This window comes from Eurosta solidaginis, chromosome 4 (genome assembly GCF_040869045.1).
Source record: "Eurosta solidaginis isolate ZX-2024a chromosome 4, ASM4086904v1, whole genome shotgun sequence".
Lineage (NCBI taxonomy): Eukaryota > Metazoa > Arthropoda > Insecta > Diptera > Tephritidae > Eurosta > Eurosta solidaginis.
The window spans coordinates 94,911,375-94,930,554 of NC_090322.1; the positions used below are offsets into that span (position 1 = coordinate 94,911,375).

The following is a 19,180-nucleotide window of genomic DNA, read 5'->3' on the forward strand; positions in this document are numbered from 1 at the left end:
TTATTAACAATTGTTTTTGTTTTTATCGGCCTTTTGATAAATGATTCAAGGTTCGATTCGACCTCAAGGCCAGAACAATAATTTTTTTCTAAAGATAATTATTGTTGTTTTTTTTTTTAATTTTTCTAAATTTGAAAAATTGTATTTTGTTTTTGGAATAGTAAGTAGAAAATTTTTCAGACAACCTGCCATAGCTGCGCAGATAGATTCATTTCGAAGAGTGCTAAACCTTCATCATCAGTACGCTTTAGGCACGCTGCGCTAACCATTTAGCCATACAGCGGTGGTTTGTTTGACTGGCAAATTGCTACTTCTATTCCTTTTTACCAACTATATTTATTCAGTGTTGCGCCATCTGTTGCAAATCACTGATAATGCTGGATTTGTTTATTGTCAATTACTTTGTTTGACATTCCCCAGTGCTCATGGTTTATTAACAATTGTTTTTGATTTTATCGGCCTATTGATAAATGATTCAAGGTTCGATTCGAGCTCAAGGCCAGAACAATATTTTTTTTCTAATGATAATTACTGTTATTTTTTTTTATTTTTCCAAATTTGAAAAATGGTATTTTGTTTTTGGAATAGTAAGTAGAAAATTTTTCAGACAACCTGCCATAGCTGCGCATATAGATCCATTCCGAAGGGTGCTAAACCTTCATCAGTACGCTTTAGGCACGCTGCGCTAATCATTTAGCTATACAGCGGTGGTTTGTTTGACTGGCAAATTGCTACTTCTATTTCTTTTTACCAACTATATTTATTCAGTGTTGCGCCATCTGTTGCAAATCACTTATAATGCTGGATTTTTTTATTGTCAATTACTTTGTTTGACATTCTCATGGTTTATTAACAATTGTTTTTGTTTTTATCGGTCTATTGATAAATGATTCAAGGTTCGATTCGAGCTCAAGGCCAGAACGATTATTTTTTTTCTAATGATAATTGTTATTTTTTTTTTATTTCTCTAAATTTGAAAAATTGTATTTTGTTTTTGGAATAGTAAGTAGAAAATTTTTCAGACAACCTGCCATAGCTGCGCATATAGATCCATTCCGAAGGGTGCTAAACCTTCATCAGTACGCTTTAGGCACGCTGCGCTAGCCATTTAGCCATACAGCGGTGGTTTGTTTGACTGGCAAATTGCTACTTCTATTCCTTTTTACCAAATATATTTATTCAGTGTTGCGCCATCTGTTGCAAATCACTGATAATGCTGGATTTGTTTATTGTCAATTACTTTGTTTGACATTCCCACGTGCTCATGGTTTATTAACATTTGTTTTTTTTATCGGCCTATTGCTAAATGATTCAAGGGTTCGATTCGAGCTCAAGGTCAGAACAATATTTTTTTTCTAATGATAATTATTGTTATTTTTTTTTTATTTCTCTAAATTTGAAAAATTGTATTTTGTTTTTGGAATAGTAAGTAGAAAATTTTTCAGACAACCTGCCATAGCTGCGCAGATAGATCCATTTCGAAGGGTGCGAAACCTTCATCATCAGTACGCTTTAGGCACGCTGCGCTATCCATTAACTATACAGCGGTAGTTTGTTTGACTGGCAAATTGCTACTTCTATTCCTTTTTACCAAATATATTTATTCAGTGTTGCGCCATCTGTTGCAAATCACTGATAATGCTGGATTTGTTTATTGTCAATTACTTTGTTTGACATTCCCAAGTGCTCATGGTTTATTAACATTTTTTTTTTATCGGCCTATTGATAAATGATTCAAGGGTTCGATTCGAGCTCAAGGCCAGAACAATAATTTTTTTCTAATGATAATTATTGTTATTTTTTTTAATTTTTCTAAATTTGTAAAATTGTATTTTGTTTTTGGAATAGTAAGTAGAAAATTTTTCAGACAAACTGCCATAGCTGCGCAGATAGATCCATTTCGAAGGGTGCTAAACCTTCATCATCAGTACGCTTTAGGCACGCTGCGCTAACCATTTAGCTATACAGCGGTGGTTTGTTTGACTGGCAAATTGCTACTTCTATTCCTTTTTACCAACTATATTTATTCAGTGTTGCGCCATCTGTTGCAAATCACTGATAATGCTGGATTTGTTTATTGTCAATTACTTTGTTTGATATTCCCAAGTGCTCATGGTTTATTAACAATTGTTTTTGTTTTTATCCACCTATTGATAAGTGATTCAAGGTTCGATTCGAGCTCAAGGCCAGAACAATAATTTTTTTCTAATGGTAATTATTGTTACTTTTTTTTAAATTTTTCTAAATTTGAAAAATTGTATTTTGTTTTTGGAATAGTAAGTAGAAAATTCTTCAGACAATCTGCCATAGCTGCGCAGATAGATCCATTTCGAAGGGTGCGAAACCTTCATCATCAGTACGCTTTAGGCACGCTGCGCTATCCATTAACTATACAGCGGTGGTTTGTTTGACTGGCAAATTGCTACTTCTATTCCTTTTTACCAACTATATATATTCAGTGTTGCACCATCTGTTGCAAATCACTGATAATGCTGGATTTGTTTATTGTCAATTACTTTGTTTGACATTCCCAAGTTCTCATGGTTTATTAGCAATTGTTTTTGTTTTTATCGGCCTTTTGATAAATGATTCAAGATTCGATTCGAGCTCACGGCCAGAACAATAATTTTTTTCTAATGATAATTATTGTTATTTTAAATTTTTTTTTTTTTTTATTTTTCTAAATTTGAAAAATTGTATTTTGTTTTTGGAAAAGTAAGTAGAAAATTGTTCAGACAACCTGGCATAGCTGCGCAGATAGATCTATTTCGAAGGGTGCTAAACCTTCATCATCAGTACGCTTTAGGCACGCTGCGCTAACCATTTAGCTATACAGCGGTGGTTTGTTTGACTGGCAGATTGCTACTTCTATTCCTTTTTACCAACTATATTTATTTAGTGTTGGGCCATCTGTTGCAACTCACTGATAATGCTGGATTTGTTTATTGTCAATTACTTTGAGGGAGTATAGGAAAGTCATATGGACAGCAAAATCAAGCTCCTGGCGAGAACACTGCGAGTCGATTGAGTCCACGAACGACTCAGCCAGGCTGGGAAAGATTCTTGCCAAGAGTCATTCAAACAAGACATTTGTCAAGCGCGCCGATGGAACATGGGCAGGATCGGCGGCTGAGACTCTAAACATCCTTGTAGATGCTCACTTCCCGGATGGATCGGGGGAGGGAGTACGCGATACAAAGACGCCACATCAGGAAGTACCTGTTGGCCTCATAAACGACCTTTTAGCGGAGAAGAAAATTGCCTGGGAAATAGATAGCTTCTCTCCATGTAAATCACCGGGCGTGGATGGTATTCTACCTATTATGCTGCAGAAGACTCAGAAATCTTTAGTTAAGGAACTAAAGGAGATCTTCGAGGCATGCATTCGTCTCAACCACATTCCGGTCTCGTGGACGAAGGTGGTTTTCATCCCTAAGGCCGGTAGAAGGGGGCATGGAGTAGCCAAAGACTTTCGGCCAATAAGTCTCACGTCCTTTGTTCTGAAAACGTTCGAAAGGCTACTAGATATACATATACGGGAGCTTCTAGGCGAGGCTCCAATTTCCATGGCACAGCACGCGTACCTAAGAGGGAAATCCACAGAAACCGCGCTACATGAAGTAGTTCGAACGGTGGAAAAGTCCCTTCATCACAAGCAGTTCACTCTGGCTGCGTTTCTTGATGTGGAAGGCGCGTTTAACAATGTAAGAGCTGAAGCGATTGAGGCTTCCCTCGGTAGGGCAGGGGTTGAAGAACCACTACGGCTTTGGATTTCAACCCTGCTTCGCAACCGCAAAATAACAGCAGAGCTAGGCGGAGCTAGTATTGGCAAGCAGGTATGCAGAGGCACACCACATGGTGGGGTGCTTTCACTTCTGCTTTGGTTGATCACCATAAATGAAATCCTAGGAAATCTTAACGCAGGGGGTTAAAGATCGTGGCGTATGCCGACGACGTGGCGATCTTGGTCTCTGGTCCTTTCCCCTCCGTAATGAGCGAAATAATGGAAAGGGCGCTGGCTAAACTCAGCAGGTGGGCACAGGGATATGGCCTTAGATTAAATCCCGACAAGACGGACCTGCTTCTCTTCACGAGGAAGTACAAGCCACCTGCCTTCAGACTACAATTCTTAAACGGCCAGCAATTAACCCTGTCATCGAGTACCAAGTATCTGGGACTAATAATTGACTGCAAGTTGAATTGGAAAGTATGTATCGAAGAGCGGGTACGGAAGGCCTGCATCGCCTTCTATGCCTGCAAATCAATGTTTGGTAAGAAATGGGGACTCAAGTCAAGCCTGGTATCTTGGATGTACAAGGCGGTGGGAAGCTCTAAGTAAGAGCTACAATCTCACCAGCCTGCAAAAAGTCCAGCGTACTGCATGTGTTGGTGCCATAGGGGCCAGACGCACTTGCCCCACAGCTGCTTTAGACCCCATTTTGCACCTGCGTCCGATCGACTTGCATATACTTTGTACATCGCCACAAACCGCACTGAGACTCAGGGAGGCCGGGTGTTGGGAGGATACTCAGCAAGGGCATAGTAGTATCCTAAATAAACTTCCGGATGGTACATGTAGTACCGAGACAGATTACTACCCTCGCAAACTGAAGTTTGAGTACGGTTGTATTACCGCCATTCCAAGCAGGAACGAGTGGAAGAGAAACCCGGGCATAAGGACGACATCCAAATCTACACTGACGGCTCCAAGATGGAATCGGGAGTGGGGCCGGGGTCTTCCCTGAGTCCCTAGATTTGTCTGCATCATTCAGACTCCCATCGCACTCTAACGTGTTTCAAGCAGAAATCCTCGCCATTTGGCAAGCCTGCAAATCACTGGAGGGCTTGAATGTAGCTGGTAAAGTTTGCATCCTGTCGGATAGCCAAGCTGCGATAAAAGCGCATTCCTCGCCACACATAAACTCAAAATTAGTGTGGGCTTGTAAGCGACTCATATCCCAGTTATCCACCAATCTAGAACTACGAGTTATCTGGGTCCCGGGTCATAAGGGGATTGAGGGTAACGAGAAGACCGACGATCTAGCACGCAGGGGCTCATCGGAGATGAACGAGGAAATAACCAGTGTCGAAATAGGCATACCCTTAGCAGTAGCCTAGGGGAATATCCAAAGCTTCTACTTGAAGAAAGCACAAACAAAGTGGAATAACATCACCACCTGTGCAATATCAAAATCCATTTGGCCAAACTACGATGGAAAGAGGACGAGAAGTCTTCTGAACAAATCAAGGGCTAACACACGCACACTGATAGCAGTCTGCACCGGTCATTGGGCAGTAGGTGCGCATGCGGAAAAGATGGGCATTCCGTATAACGATTACTGCAGAAGCTGCAAAGATCCAAGTGTAAATGCCCGGCTCTAGTTAGAGCCCGGCTCAGGTTCCTTGGAACCCCGTTTCTAGAAGACCTCAGAGGGTTATCTGTGATAGCAATCCCGAATATTTTTAATTTTATCAACAACTCTGGCTGGCTGTAATACACTGACCGTAAAATTCCGTAGGTTTTTAGACGAGTTACATGGCATCAAAACGGCTTTAAATAGCTGCTTTGGTGACCAGGGTCGCAGCCATTTCACCTACCTACCTACGGTTTAGGCACGCTGCGCTAACCATTTAGCTATACAGCGGTGGTTTGTTTGACTGGCAAATCGCTACTTCTATTCCTTTTTACCAACTCTATTTATGGGTCAATGTGATTACTTTGAAGAACGTCAAGTTGGTGGTGAACGTTTCAACATTTTCCAAGGTTTGATAGTGGGTTTGACACTGATTTTATTTTCATAGTTTATAATTATTTAAAGGTTGCGTTAATGCTAGAGCATGTACATTGAGTTTACGTGGCGGTGCCGAACAATTTTTGGAAGAAACTGAACTTCGTTACATAATGCTATAATGATTGTGCGGCGTACAATTGAGCGGATGTGTGGAATAACGGTATAACTCCAAAATCAACCTTTTGAGAAAAGTGAAAAAAAACAACAATGTAGGTAAAAATAAATTTATAATAATTCTACTTGGTAGGATTTTAGATAGTATGATTCTTTGAGAAAAAGTACCAAATTTTATATATACATAATTTTATTAGAAAATGGATTATTTATTTTTTTTTAGTTATACCGTTATTCCATAGATCGAATATCAAATATTATAAGAAATTATAACACGGTGGATTCCAGCTAAGCGCCGTTAAAGTAAAGTTTTATTTGAGCACATATATATAGAAAAAGCGATGCGTTCCGGTATACGGTTAACAAAGGACTGTCAAGAATATTAAAGAGCAATGTTTCATATTAAAGTTATAATGAGAGAAAAGAGTATACAGTTACATATTGTTGTTTGTTACATTTCGTTATAAAGGGTGTTTGGTACTGAGCGTAGTCGAACTACTTGGATATTCCAACACCTCCCCTCCATGTCGTGAGACTACCTTACATCGATAGAATGCCCAGGGCTGTAACGCATTGGCGATGCTTCACGGCACTTAAGCCTTTAGTTAACACGTCTGCTGGCATATCTTCTATTTGTAGGTATTCCAGACCGATTTTACCACATTGATAGCATTCTTTGACGAAATGGTGACGCACGTCGATGTGTTTTGTTCGCGAACGATAGCCTATGCACTTGATAAGTTTTTGCGCGATTTGACTATCATTCAAAAGTAAAATTTGTTGGCTTGGCACGCCTAGGTCATTTAAAATGCCCTGAATATATAGCGCTGCTTTTGTTGCTTCGGAGATAGCCCTATATTCAGCTTCCGTCGAAGATAATGCGACTGTGCGCTGTTTTCGCGCTTCCCAGCTGATTGCCGCACCCGCCAACACAAAAGCATATCCCGTATACGATCTTCTATCAGCAAGGTTTGCTCCCCAGTCAGCATCAACGACACCGTATATTTCTTTGCTGTTTTTCTCGTAAAGTAAGCCGTAATCTTTAGTACCGTTTAAATATCGAAGGATTCGTTTCGCCGCCTTCCAGTGTTCGTCGTTGTAATTTGTATTGAACTGACTCATGTAATTAACAGCATATGCCTGCTGGCCTCAGGCCTCGTTGTTACAGCTAGATACATTAAAGCACCTATCAGCTTTTGAAACGGGTACTTTGCCATGACCTCTTCGTTGGCTTCCTCCGGCTTTGTTAACTTGCAATTGCTTTCCATTGGAGTACACGCAGGTTTGCTCTGGCTCATGTTAAAGCGTTCTAGAATTGTTTCAGTATAGGTTTTTTGAGATAAAAATACATAGTGCGAATTTAAGTTTTGCTTAAAATCTATACCAATACAACGTTTGACGGGACCAATGTCTTTCATTTCGAATGATTTGCCCAACTCTCTTTTCACTTCATTAAGCCACACCTTATCATTTGAAGCGAGTAATATATCATCTACATATACCGTGATCATTAAAATTTGTATACCCTCGCGCTTAATAAATAGGCATGGATCTTGTTTTGTTGCCTTCAAACCCATAGTATGTAATTTCTCGGTTAACTTGTTGTACCACATCAAACCGGATTGACGCAAACCATATATCGCCTTCTTTAGGAGGCAAACTGGATCTGAGTACTTCTGCAGGCCTGCGAGCCATTTTTTGGTTGTATCTTTGACATCTTGAGTGATATACGTAATATTCTTACTACCCAACGGGTAGCCGGATTCAAGTTTGGTTAATGTTTCTACGAGCATTTCTGGCACTTCCATGAATACACTTTCATCGAGTTCGCTATTGAGGTAGGCAGTAACTACATCCATCTGGTGAATTTCCAAATCCATTTCCGCTGATAAAGCTGTTAGTAGACGGATTGACAATGAACGTGCTACTGGTGAATAAGTATCTTGGAAGTATTCGCCTTGTCGCTGGGCGAAACCCTTTGCTACTAGGCGCGCTTTCTTTCTCCCATCATTTTTCGTTTGGAATACAAGACGATTACTGACAACTTTTCTTTGGGAAGGACGCTGGACAATATCCCAAGTTTTGTTGAATATTTGCGCCAAGTATTTGTCTTCGATTGCTGTTTTCCATGCAGCAGTGTTGTCCGTAATCAATGCTTCACGGAGACTCGAAGGGTCTACGCCGAGGCAGGCCACCTCACATTCCTCGAATTCATCTTCTTCTGTGTCGCTTTCGCCGGAAGAGGCGATATTATAAATTTTCTTAGGTCTACCACGCATCCCTAATCGCAATAGCTTTGGTCGGCCTTTACCGCGTTTTGGTTCTTTTACACCTGAGTCACTGTCACAACGATTCTCATTACTAATATTTTCTTTGTTTTCGTTCTTTCTCAGTTCGATTTCAATTAGATTTTCTTTTTCTTTCTCAAAAAATTCTTCATAATTATTGTCGAAACCGGGTTCATTTACAAATTTAACGTCACGACTGATTATTATTTTTCTATGTTCTTTCGACCACAAACGGTAAGCTTTAGATTCTGAGGAGTAACCTACAAACACGCACTGTTCAGCTCGAGAATCGAATTTACTCTTTGATTTTTCTTTATTTAGAACATATGCTTTCGAACCGAAAACTTTCATATGAATAACTGTCGGTATTTTGCCTGTCCAAGTCTTATATGGAATTTCTCCGGTCGACTTTGTTATACACCTGTTTCGTATGTAGCAAGCTGTATTAATGGCCTCCGCCCAAAACGATGGCGGAACACCAGCTTGTTTCATCATACATCTCGCCATGTCGACTAGCGTACGGTTTTTGCGTTCTGCCACCCCATTTTGTTGGGGTGTGTACGGTGCTGTTAAACGCCGTTTAATACCATGTGTTTGCAGGAAATTGTCAAAATGACTGTTGCAGAATTCACGTCCGTTATCCGACTGCAGTGACTTGATTTTTTGGCCCGTGAAATTTTCCGCGACAGCTTTAAATTTTTTAAAAGTTTCGAATACTTCGGATTTTTGTTTTATGAAATATATTTCACACCAACGAGATTTATCGTCTATGAACGTTACAAAATATTTTGCACCGCCGTTTGAGGCGTGCCTCATTGGTCCACATACGTCCGTGTATACGATTTCGAGTAACTCGTTTGTGCGGTTACCAGTCGCTTTAGGAAAAACAGCTCGAGTTAACTTCTCACTAATGCACACTTCACACTCCGACATATTTTGATCGGACTCAATTTTTAGACCATGAACATTGCCATTTTTAGCCATATTTTTTAAATCATGTTCATTTAAGTGGCCCAATCGGCTGTGCCACAAATCGACGTCGTTTTTTGGTTTTGCCAAGAAAGCTGTACTTTCGGCCACATTTTTCACAAAATATAAGTTTTCATCACGTTCAGCTGAGAACAACACATTTTTATTTTTATCGATTACCAACGCACCGTTTTGCCGAAAATGCACTTCATAGCCGTTATCGGTTATTTTCGATACCGATAGTAAATTAGTGCGCAGATCCGACACATAAAGTACATCTTTAAGCGTTATTTCTTTTTTGTCCATTGTCATTCTCACATCACCGATACCGTTTATAACTGTTGAATTTTCGTTTGCTAAATTGAGCACTTGATTCACTTCAGACATCGCGAGGAACTTGTTTTTGTTGGAACTCATGTGCGATGTGCAACCACTGTCTAGGCACCATTTTTTCTTTCCATTTGGACACAAGAATACGGATTCGGTGACGTTTAGTGAAGCAGTTTGTTTTCCGCGTCATTTTTCTTCCTTTCTTTTGTGCATTTTGTGATCTACCTTTGATCTGCACTCTCACGCGATGTGACCGCCTTTCCCGCACTTATAACAAACAATATTGCGATTTTTCGATGCACTATGCTGGGTATTGTTGCTTTTATAACCGGTTGTTTTATTTTGCCGGGTTTTGGCATAAAGCACGTCGTTTTCACTTCTCTCATCTTTAGCTTTTCTGGACTCCGACTCTTCCAGAATCTTAACGCGAAGTATGTGGGGTTTTGGTAGTTCATCACGTGTTTCTAAAGCGCACCGAAACGTTTCGTAAGAATCCGGTAAACTATAAAGGAGCAATATAGCTAAAATTTCATCACCGATTTCAACTCCGACTTGTTTTAATTTAGCAACAGCGTCAAAGTAGTCATTTAAATGGTCTCTAACCAAATCACTTTCTTTCATACGTGCCAACGCAACTTTCTTCAAGAGCGTGGCTTTTCGCGCAGGTCCCTTTGACTGATACGTTGATTCTAATTTTACCCACATTTTCCGCGCGTTTTCGCATTCGGAAATCAATCCTAACTCACTGGCACTCATGGCTAGCGTAATATCAGCGCACGCTTTTTGGTCATTAGTTTTCCACACTGCTGCTTCTGCAGCCTCAGTGGGACATTCCTTGCTACCGTCAACGTATGACCACATGTCGTTTTTTACGAGGATTGCCCGCATTTGTAGTCGCCACGTGTCATAATTATCCGCGTTTAGCGGCTCGATCCGCACGACACCAGCCATTTCTATTTTTTTTTTTTTTTTTTGATTAATATCACCGCTCGCGTAAATAGGAAAACTTTTGGTTTTAAATTAATTACTTATGAGGTGGGTTTAGTCAAAGGCTGAGGTATGCTCAAGTCAATCCAGAGTCGGATGGAGGTCCCACTTCCCACACCTAAATAAATACACAGTTAATTAGTGTTTTGATTTCGAACACACACACACACGCGGCTCTCGGGCTAAAATATCCACAACCTTGAATCCAGAAGAGAGAGAGAGAGAGAGATGTTCACTAAGTAGTATCGCTGATATTATAATCCAAGGACGACGGCTCTCCGCAGAGAGAGAGATAGAGTGCTAGCTAGCGGTGGCAGAGGTAGTGGAGACGACGGTGGCTCTCGCTAAGGGGTGCTAACGGCGGTAGTAATGGCGGCGGTAGTAATGACGGCGGTAGTTAGGATCACGCCCAGAGAGAGAGTACTGGATGACGGTGGCTCTCACCAAATAGCTATGCCAAAGGGTGGCTAGGCTTCGGGATGGTATGTCCGTGGATCGGGATCGCGATGATGATGGTACCTACGGCGAAGTGTCTATATTAGTATGAGGCTAACTAACTACAATATATTGGCTCGGGTATTCGGCTAGGGTAGTAGGGGAGTTTGTCCCGCCGCAGGCGTTGGGAAGTGTTCCCCTCTTACCTGAGCCGTATATCCGTGCATTACCCTTCCTCTGAGTAATAGGGGGGGTGAGTCCCGTCTTACTCAGAGGAGATGATAGCAAAATATTAGGGTTGCCCAATAGGCCGGGGGGGAAGTACCATCGGCAGAACCGACCTTGTAACTTTACCCCCCTCGACCCAAAGGGAGTCCCTGGAATATGGGTAGGGCTGCCCAATAGGCCTGGGGGGAAGTACCATCGGCAGAACCGACCTTGTAACTTTACCCCCCTCGACCCAAAGGGAGTCCCTACAATGTATTTATATTGGCTCGAGCAGTCTACTAGAGTAGTGGGGAAATCCGCCCCGCCAATGGCGTTGGGACGGGTTTCCTTCCTACCCGAGAAGGCTGCTCGTGCATTACCTTTCCGATGAGTAATAAGGGGTGTGAATCCCGTCTTACTCACCGGAAATGTGGGTAAACCTGCGGGGTGTCCGATAAGCAGGGGGGGCGTACCATCGGTGGAACCGACCTTGTAACGCACCCTCCTAACCCAAAGGGCACCCCTTGTCGACCGCCAGTGGCGGCCGACACGCACTTCACTTACCTACGGCGAAGTGTGCCTGGTGTATTCCGGCCAATCATCTTATTCATAGGTAACTATGAACACGTTGGGAATTATGCTCGCATTGTCGCGCACAGCGCGCCACGAATGAAAATTCCCAAGCATTGTGCGTTCACCATCGCTGGCTTGCTTTGTGCTTGCGCGATGTTTGCTGGGCCGGTATGTATGTATATATGTATGTCGGTACATACACTACTAGGGGTGGGCAGTAAATGGAAAATATGATGTTAGGGGTGGGCGCTAAATAGAAAATAGATATTGTGGCGTAGCATTTGCTACGTTACAGTCCCCCTCCTACTTCGGCGGACGAAAGGTTGTGGTATTCCAGGGTTTTTGCGCGGAGGCCTGAACTACCATGGGCAGAGCCCAGGTATGTTTTATCATCGGTTGAATCCGATGGCTCGGCCGACATGTGTGTATATGTGTTCGTTGATGTTTTTATTATTATGATTGGTTGATTTTTTTTTCTTCTTCTTTTTTTCAACAATAATGTGTACATTTCATTTGTGTTTAAATTTACATTGCAAGTAGAAATTCATTTTAAATTTACATTTCAAGATTAAGGTATATACATATGTACATTTTTATATTACAATTTCAATTTACATTTCAAAATTAAGGTATTTACATTTCATGTATAGAAAACTTATCAAACTAGGTCGGATCTTGCTTCTCCTCAGCCAGCGAATCGTACCATCTTGTAGTATTCTTTCAGCTTGATTATGGCGTGATCTTCGTCCACTCTACGCGCCGTGTTACACCCTTTTTGCGATTTAGCCATAGTCCGGGCAAAGAAGTCTGGGCGTGGTTTCCATTAATAGTATCGTGTGGCTCTCGGTTTGGTGCATACGGTATAGTGTCACCAGCGGTTGGTTTGTCGCATACGATGGCGTTTAGATGGCCGGCTATTAATAGCGGGTTCCAGAATATCTTAGCGTCCAGTATTCGTGGCTTATTTGCGGGCCACGGTACTGCGTCGAATGGAGGCGGTTCTTCGGGCATGGCATATTTTGTTCGTGCTTCTCTCGGCCCAACGAAGTTGCGGTTAAAATTTATTTCGGTGGTTGATTTGTGTTGGGTCGTATTTATGGCGAACGCTTTTTCTGGTAATTCCCGTTGCCAGTTCCGATGGTCTTGTTTCGTACGTTGTGCCACCCTTGTTTTGATAACGCGATTAACGCGTTCGGTAGGATTTTTGTGGGGGGCACACGGTTTGGTAAATCGGTGGGTGATGTTATGATCCTTCAGGATAGTTGCCGGAGCGTTAGTGACGAGTTGCTCACCATTGTTGCTGAGGAGGATGGCCGGGTAATAACTTTGTTTTAGTGTTGTGTTGTGTCTGTGTTCTGCGGTGTTTGGCCCTTTTAGGTGTGTGGGTGCTTTTTGATGTGTTTCTATGAGCTCTAGGTGTTCTATCTTTCGCTCTTCGTTGAGGTGTTCCGCTTCTCTTATGTAATGCAGGGTTACGGGTGCGTTTGCTTTGGTTGCACCGGCTGTGGTAAGGGGCTTTCCATCCAGTGAGACGGTAACGTTGCGCTTTGCCAAAAAGTCCATACCCAGGATAACACTCTCGGCCAAATTAGGGATAACAGACACCAACGTACTGGCTGTTTGATCATTGTATTTGACCTTGACCGGGTAGGAGTGGGTGCTCGCAATTCACGATTGGTCGGCGAGTTGCACGTTGCGACGATTGGATAACGGTGGAATCTTTCGTCGTTCCAAATGACTCCTGACCTCTTCATCGATATACGTCAGGGTGGCCCCAGTGTCAATCAGGGCGCGGCATGCTAATCCTTCGATGGACACTTGGGCGTAGAAACGTCCGTCGTCTTGCTTTCTTCTCGCCACGGGCGGTGGTGGTGTTGGTGTTATCGGTTTATCTCGGCTCCTTCCGTGGCAAGCACAATCCCTGGAGAGCGTTCCGTCTCGGCCGCACCTGGAGCAGAAAAGTCGTCTCTTGTTGGTGCACTGGAAGCGGCGGTGGCCGCGTTTCTTGCATCGCCAGCAGGTGTTCCTTGCGTCGTACCGGTTAGTGAGGGTGGACAGTGAGTGCGTTAGCTGATCATCCCGCTCCTCCAGCTCCTCGATTACTACTGTGCTTAAGCTATGCGCTACCAGTCGGCTCTGCTTGGCTTCTTCGCTTCGCAGCAGTTCGTACTCGTCGGTGAGCTCCATGAGCTGCTCTACCGTTTGGAATTCGCCCCGCTTCACAAAAAGTCGATATTCCACCCGTAGGCCGTCGTAGATGCGTTCCAGGTGATCTTCCTTGCACAAGGTCGGATGTTGGCGAATCATCGTCTGGAGGGCGAGGATATAGTCTTTGGCCTTCTCTCTGCTCGTCTGTTTTCGCTGGCGGATAGCGTCTTCTAGCTGGCTAATGTGTCGCTTTGGCAAAAAGAATTTTCCGGCTTCAGAGCGGAAGTCAGCCCATGTTCGTAGTTGTTGTTTTCGCACGCGGAACCATTGAAGGGCTTTGCCACGCAGGATCTCTGGAAGAGTTGGGAGGAGTCGGTCTGGCTGAATCAGATAGCATTCTGCCAGTTCCTCAATCCTTTCCAAGAAGTCGTATAATGCGTCGCCTCCGGCGTAATGTACATCCCAGCGGCGGACCGTATTCATGACCTCCGTATTACTTATGCCGCTCTGCTCGCGCTGGGGGGATATTGCTTTGGTTTTGAGGGCCGGCGTGGTGTTTTGGCTAGATGTGACTGGCCTGGCCTCTTCGGCGGCGATCTCCATCTCTACCTCTCTCAAAAGATTTTCCGTCGACTTACGCTTGCGTTTTGGGGGCAGCATTTGGGCAGGCCTGTATTTTCTTCCAGTGAGTAACCTTTAGGCTTGGCGACCATATCGGAGACGCGTACCATGCAAGCGTCTATTTATCTTTACCCCAAGTCCTGCCGATTTATCGAATTATTTTATATATTTATTACAGCTCTTGATTTTCGATACAAATGCTAGTGCATGCTCTCCAAAATGTAGATCCTGATAGAACGTCACACCCAAGATTTTAGGGTGTAAGACAGTCGGTAGCGTAATGTCATATGGCCGAAATTTGGCGCGTCCATGTTTTAAATAAGGTCACCGATGATTTGGTTTGCAAAAAAGCGTTGAGGATTTTTAATATCTTACGAGGTACTTTCGTACATGTTTCTAAGAATGAAGAATGAGATACAAACTCAATTTTCACCAGGACAAAGCCGTTAAGACTTCGCTATACTTTAACACACAATACTTTACCCCTTTTTACCACAACTATAACTTTTTGATTTTATTAAATCTTTCTTCCTCTACAGTTCAATTTACGTATTAGATGGCAAAGATGGCTTCGCATTTTCTTCATCAATAACTGTGACAAGGTGGAAGAAATATATACGCGTGATTCGCAACATATTATCTTGGTCGGAGTGTGTCTTCAATAGCTCTCTAGTGGTGGTGGTGACAGCAGAGAAACCCAACTGTTTACAAATGTTACACTTCCAAAAGAATTAAATTATCTGCCATAGCGTCCTCGGCTCAAATATACTCAGTATACGTATGAATCGGCCGCAACTAATTGTCTGCCTAACGGATAGTATACATATTCACGACATACGAGACATGAAAATGTTACATCAAATCAAAAATATTGCACCAAACGAACTGGGTCGGAATACTGAAGCAGTACACATATTCAAAATCGATGAGAAAGCTGTGATGATGGCATTAGAGGGTGAGTTATTGAATAACATACGAAAACCACTTTAACCCATCTATTTATTTGCATTACAGCTGAAGCTTTACAAACAGCAAAAATTGCTGGCGCTAAGCAATTGGAAAAGGCATAGAAGCATTCATCACACTGTACGGATGGTGCAAAGTCAGAAACTGCTGTTGTTACTGCTGCCACCGACACAACGGTCATCTCTATTTCGCCGAGTAGCGGCTCGTCCGACTATCTATCGAAGACAGTATCCATAGTGTACCTATACAAGTGTGTTCACTAAGCGATAAACGTCAAAACTACAAACAGCCTCGCTCACCTGATGCAAATCTCAGGACTAGAGTTGCATTTTTGGTACGGAAGAGTACTTTAAGCTGAGTTGCATTTTTCTCTTATCAGGTCAACGATGGCACCACTTCAGTAGTACTTTAAGCAGGTGAAATCTTAAAACAAGTTAAGAGGAAGGCGTGCATGCACGTATTATCATTAAAGCTATACGTAAAGCATTACAATTTTGCATGACCAAAATATGACATGGCTGTACATGTCGAAGCGCTAATCAAAGGAACAACAACGTGCTTTATTGGAAAAATGCGCTGCCACAGAAATGTCCTCCAAACTTATTCATCAACAAAAAGATTTCTTTTCTAAAATGGTTGTGGACGCTGTACTTTTATTTAATGGACCCAACGTCATACAAAAAATATAAAATCGCATTATTAAATATAGAATTGGAATTCAAGGCTGAGCGTGATAATGCTGAAGTACGTATTGATAATGTTCAAGAGTATCAGAAAATTGTTGATGCTGAATGGCGTATTCTGTACAATAAACTAGCTAAGTAAGGCGCCAATGTTGTGTTATCTAAACTACCAATTGGTGATGTTGGTACACAGTATTTTGCAGATTGTGATATGTTCTGAAGAAGCGTTTAAACGTACATTGAAAGCTTGTGGTGGTGCTGTTATGACTACAGCTAATGATATTAATTCAAATGTTTTGGGTCAATGTGATTACTTTGAAGAACGTCAAGTTGGTGGTGAACGTTTCAACATTTTCCAAGGTTTGATAGTGGGTTTGATATTGATTTTATTTTTATAGTTTATAATTATTTAAAGGTTGCGTTAATGCTAGAACATGTACATTGATTTTACGTGGCGGTGCCGAACAATTTTTGGAAGAAACTGAACTTCGTTACATAATGCTATAATGATTGTGCGGCGTAAAATTGAGGGGATGTGTGGAATAACGGTATAACTGCAAAACCAGCCTTTTGAGAAAAGTGAAAAAAACTTAACAATGCAGGTAAAAATAAATGTATAATAATCCTACTTGGTAGGATTTTAGATAGTATGATTCTTTGAGAAAAAGTAACAAATTTTATATATACATAATTTTATTAGAAAATGGATTATTTCTTTTTTTTAGTTATACCGTTATTCCATAGATCGAATATCAAATATTTTGATTGAGATACTTTATTAAACAAAACAGTAGATACATTAATAACCATTGCTAAATACATTATATTCTATTATTTAGAAATGCTTATAACTATTTGTTATTTCTTTTTTTATCATTTTAAACCTTTTTTCTATTTTTAACAATGGAGTCCTCTGTCTGCTTAGTCGTTTTTGAAACCACTTCAATTCTTTTATTTTGCAGTTCTTTCTGGTCTACGACATTGAATATATTTTCATACCATTTCGATGCTTCACTACTGCAAAATTTTATTAGAGAGTTATACCGTTTTTCCATAAATGAAGCTAATATATTTGTTTAGATATCACTATTATTTTCTAAGATTAATATGGTATGTGTATGGAATACTGTTTTCACACAGAAACTTAATGATCTCGTTTCACCTGCTAATGAAATCGTAAATTTTTTGCTTTCACACTGCTCGATTAGTATGAAGGATGAGACAGACAATCATGGCGGAACGATACAAGGGGGAGCATGGTGACATACCTACAAACAAAAAAAATTCCATGTACTTGTAAATTCGATGGACAAATGTCAAAATCGTATTGCGCCGGTAGTTGATGTATCAAATCAAATAAAAAAGGTTATAATCAGCTGTTCGATGCGGCCACCTTGTATCGTTCCGCCATGCAGACAATGACATTTGCTTTGAAAACTAAGAAACGGAAATGGAAGCGGAACGCTGCCAACAGAGTTGCATTGTGCTTTTGACTTCATTAGGCATTCGATTAGCTACTAATGAAATAATAATAGATTCGAATTTTGTAGGGAAGATTGAGCTTAATAAGCGTCTTAATGTAGAAAATTGCCTTTATTATTCAATAAGCCGTCTGTGTGAAATTAGCATAATCGTGCTCTTTTTATTTAGTTGATTTATGGAAAAACGGTGTAACTCGACTTATACCATTATTCCACACATCCCCTCAAATAAACATGATTCTGTTGTTGCTGGTAAGTCAAAATACAAATTGAAAAAATTTCTAATTTTAAATTGTTAAGTAATATAATGAAAAGATTGTGTCCAACTCCGGAAGAAAAAACTATAAAATTTGTGTCAGTGAAATGATAATTATTGCTTTTGGTTGTTAGTTTTGAGGCATCGTCTTCGAGTGACTTCTGATCGTATATGCCGTTTCTTTTTCCAACTATCTGTAAGGCGTTAAACTGATCAGTAACGTCGCCGTGGACTCGTTCAGTGTAATGTAGCTCAGCAAAACAATCAAAATATGTTTGTACACCAAAGTAAACGAGGGACTCAAGGGGTTGATAAGCAACAAAGCTTTATAGGCTTCCGCAACCCAATTGTCAACCTCATCTACGCGAGAGGAATCCTGTTACAAATATGAATGTATCACACACATATTTAGCAGGCGAGGCTCTGCCGACCCCAAGTGGAACCAGGGGGTAGGCGGGATGGCTTAGAAGGTTAAATGTGATCATATTAATCGTTCCCGAGATGGTTGTTGTTGTTGTTGTTGCAGCAGTGCTTCGCCCAATCCAATAGGTCTGACCGATCACAAATTGTCATCAATGTCCTCTAACGGGAGTCCAAGGAAACTTGCTGTTTCAACAGGGGTGGACCATAATGAGAGGGGTGTTAGAGGCGTTTGTTCCACAATACAGTTAAAGAGATGGTTGGCGTCATGTGGGGACACATTGCAAGCAGGGATATTTTGTATGTCGGGGTTGATTCTGGATAGGAAAGAGTTTAATATGTTACAGTATCCAGATCGAAGTTGGGCTAGAGTGACTCGCGTTTCCCAAGGGAGTGTGCGTTCCTCTTCTGCAAGTTTAGAGTATTGTTCTTTCAGTACTGGATTCACCGGGAAATTCCTGACATAGAGGTCCGACGCCTATTTGTGGAATTCACCAAGGACCTGCTTATGTTTTTTAGCTTCATACGGCTGTGTTCTCAGGTGCCGTATTTCCTCATAGTGCTTACGGAGGTAACTCCTCAAGGCCCTGGGCGGTGTTGGCTCATCAATAAGATGTCTGTTGGGATGCCCAGGTTTCTGGGTATTGAACAGAAACTGTTTGGTTAGCATTTCATTTCTTTCCCTTATTGGATTTTTCTCGCCTCATTGTGCAGGTGGTGTTCTGTGGACATAAAAAGGCAGCCCGTAGCGGTTTTGGGGGCAGCATTTGGGCAGGCCTGTATTTTCTTCCAGTGAGTAACCTTTAGGCTTGGCGACCATATCGGAGACGCGTACCATGCAAGCGTCTATTTATCTTTACCCCAAGTCCTGCCGATTTATCGAATTATTTTATATATTTATTACAGCTCT

General features: G+C 41.5%; 1 protein-coding gene across 2 annotated transcripts in view; it reads right to left on the reverse strand.

The window, feature by feature from the left end:
* Spg7 (Paraplegin) overlaps positions 1-19,180 on the reverse strand; it is a 590,769-nt gene that overhangs the window by 47,702 nt on the left and 523,887 nt on the right. The gene's annotated exons all lie outside the window — the stretch shown is intronic.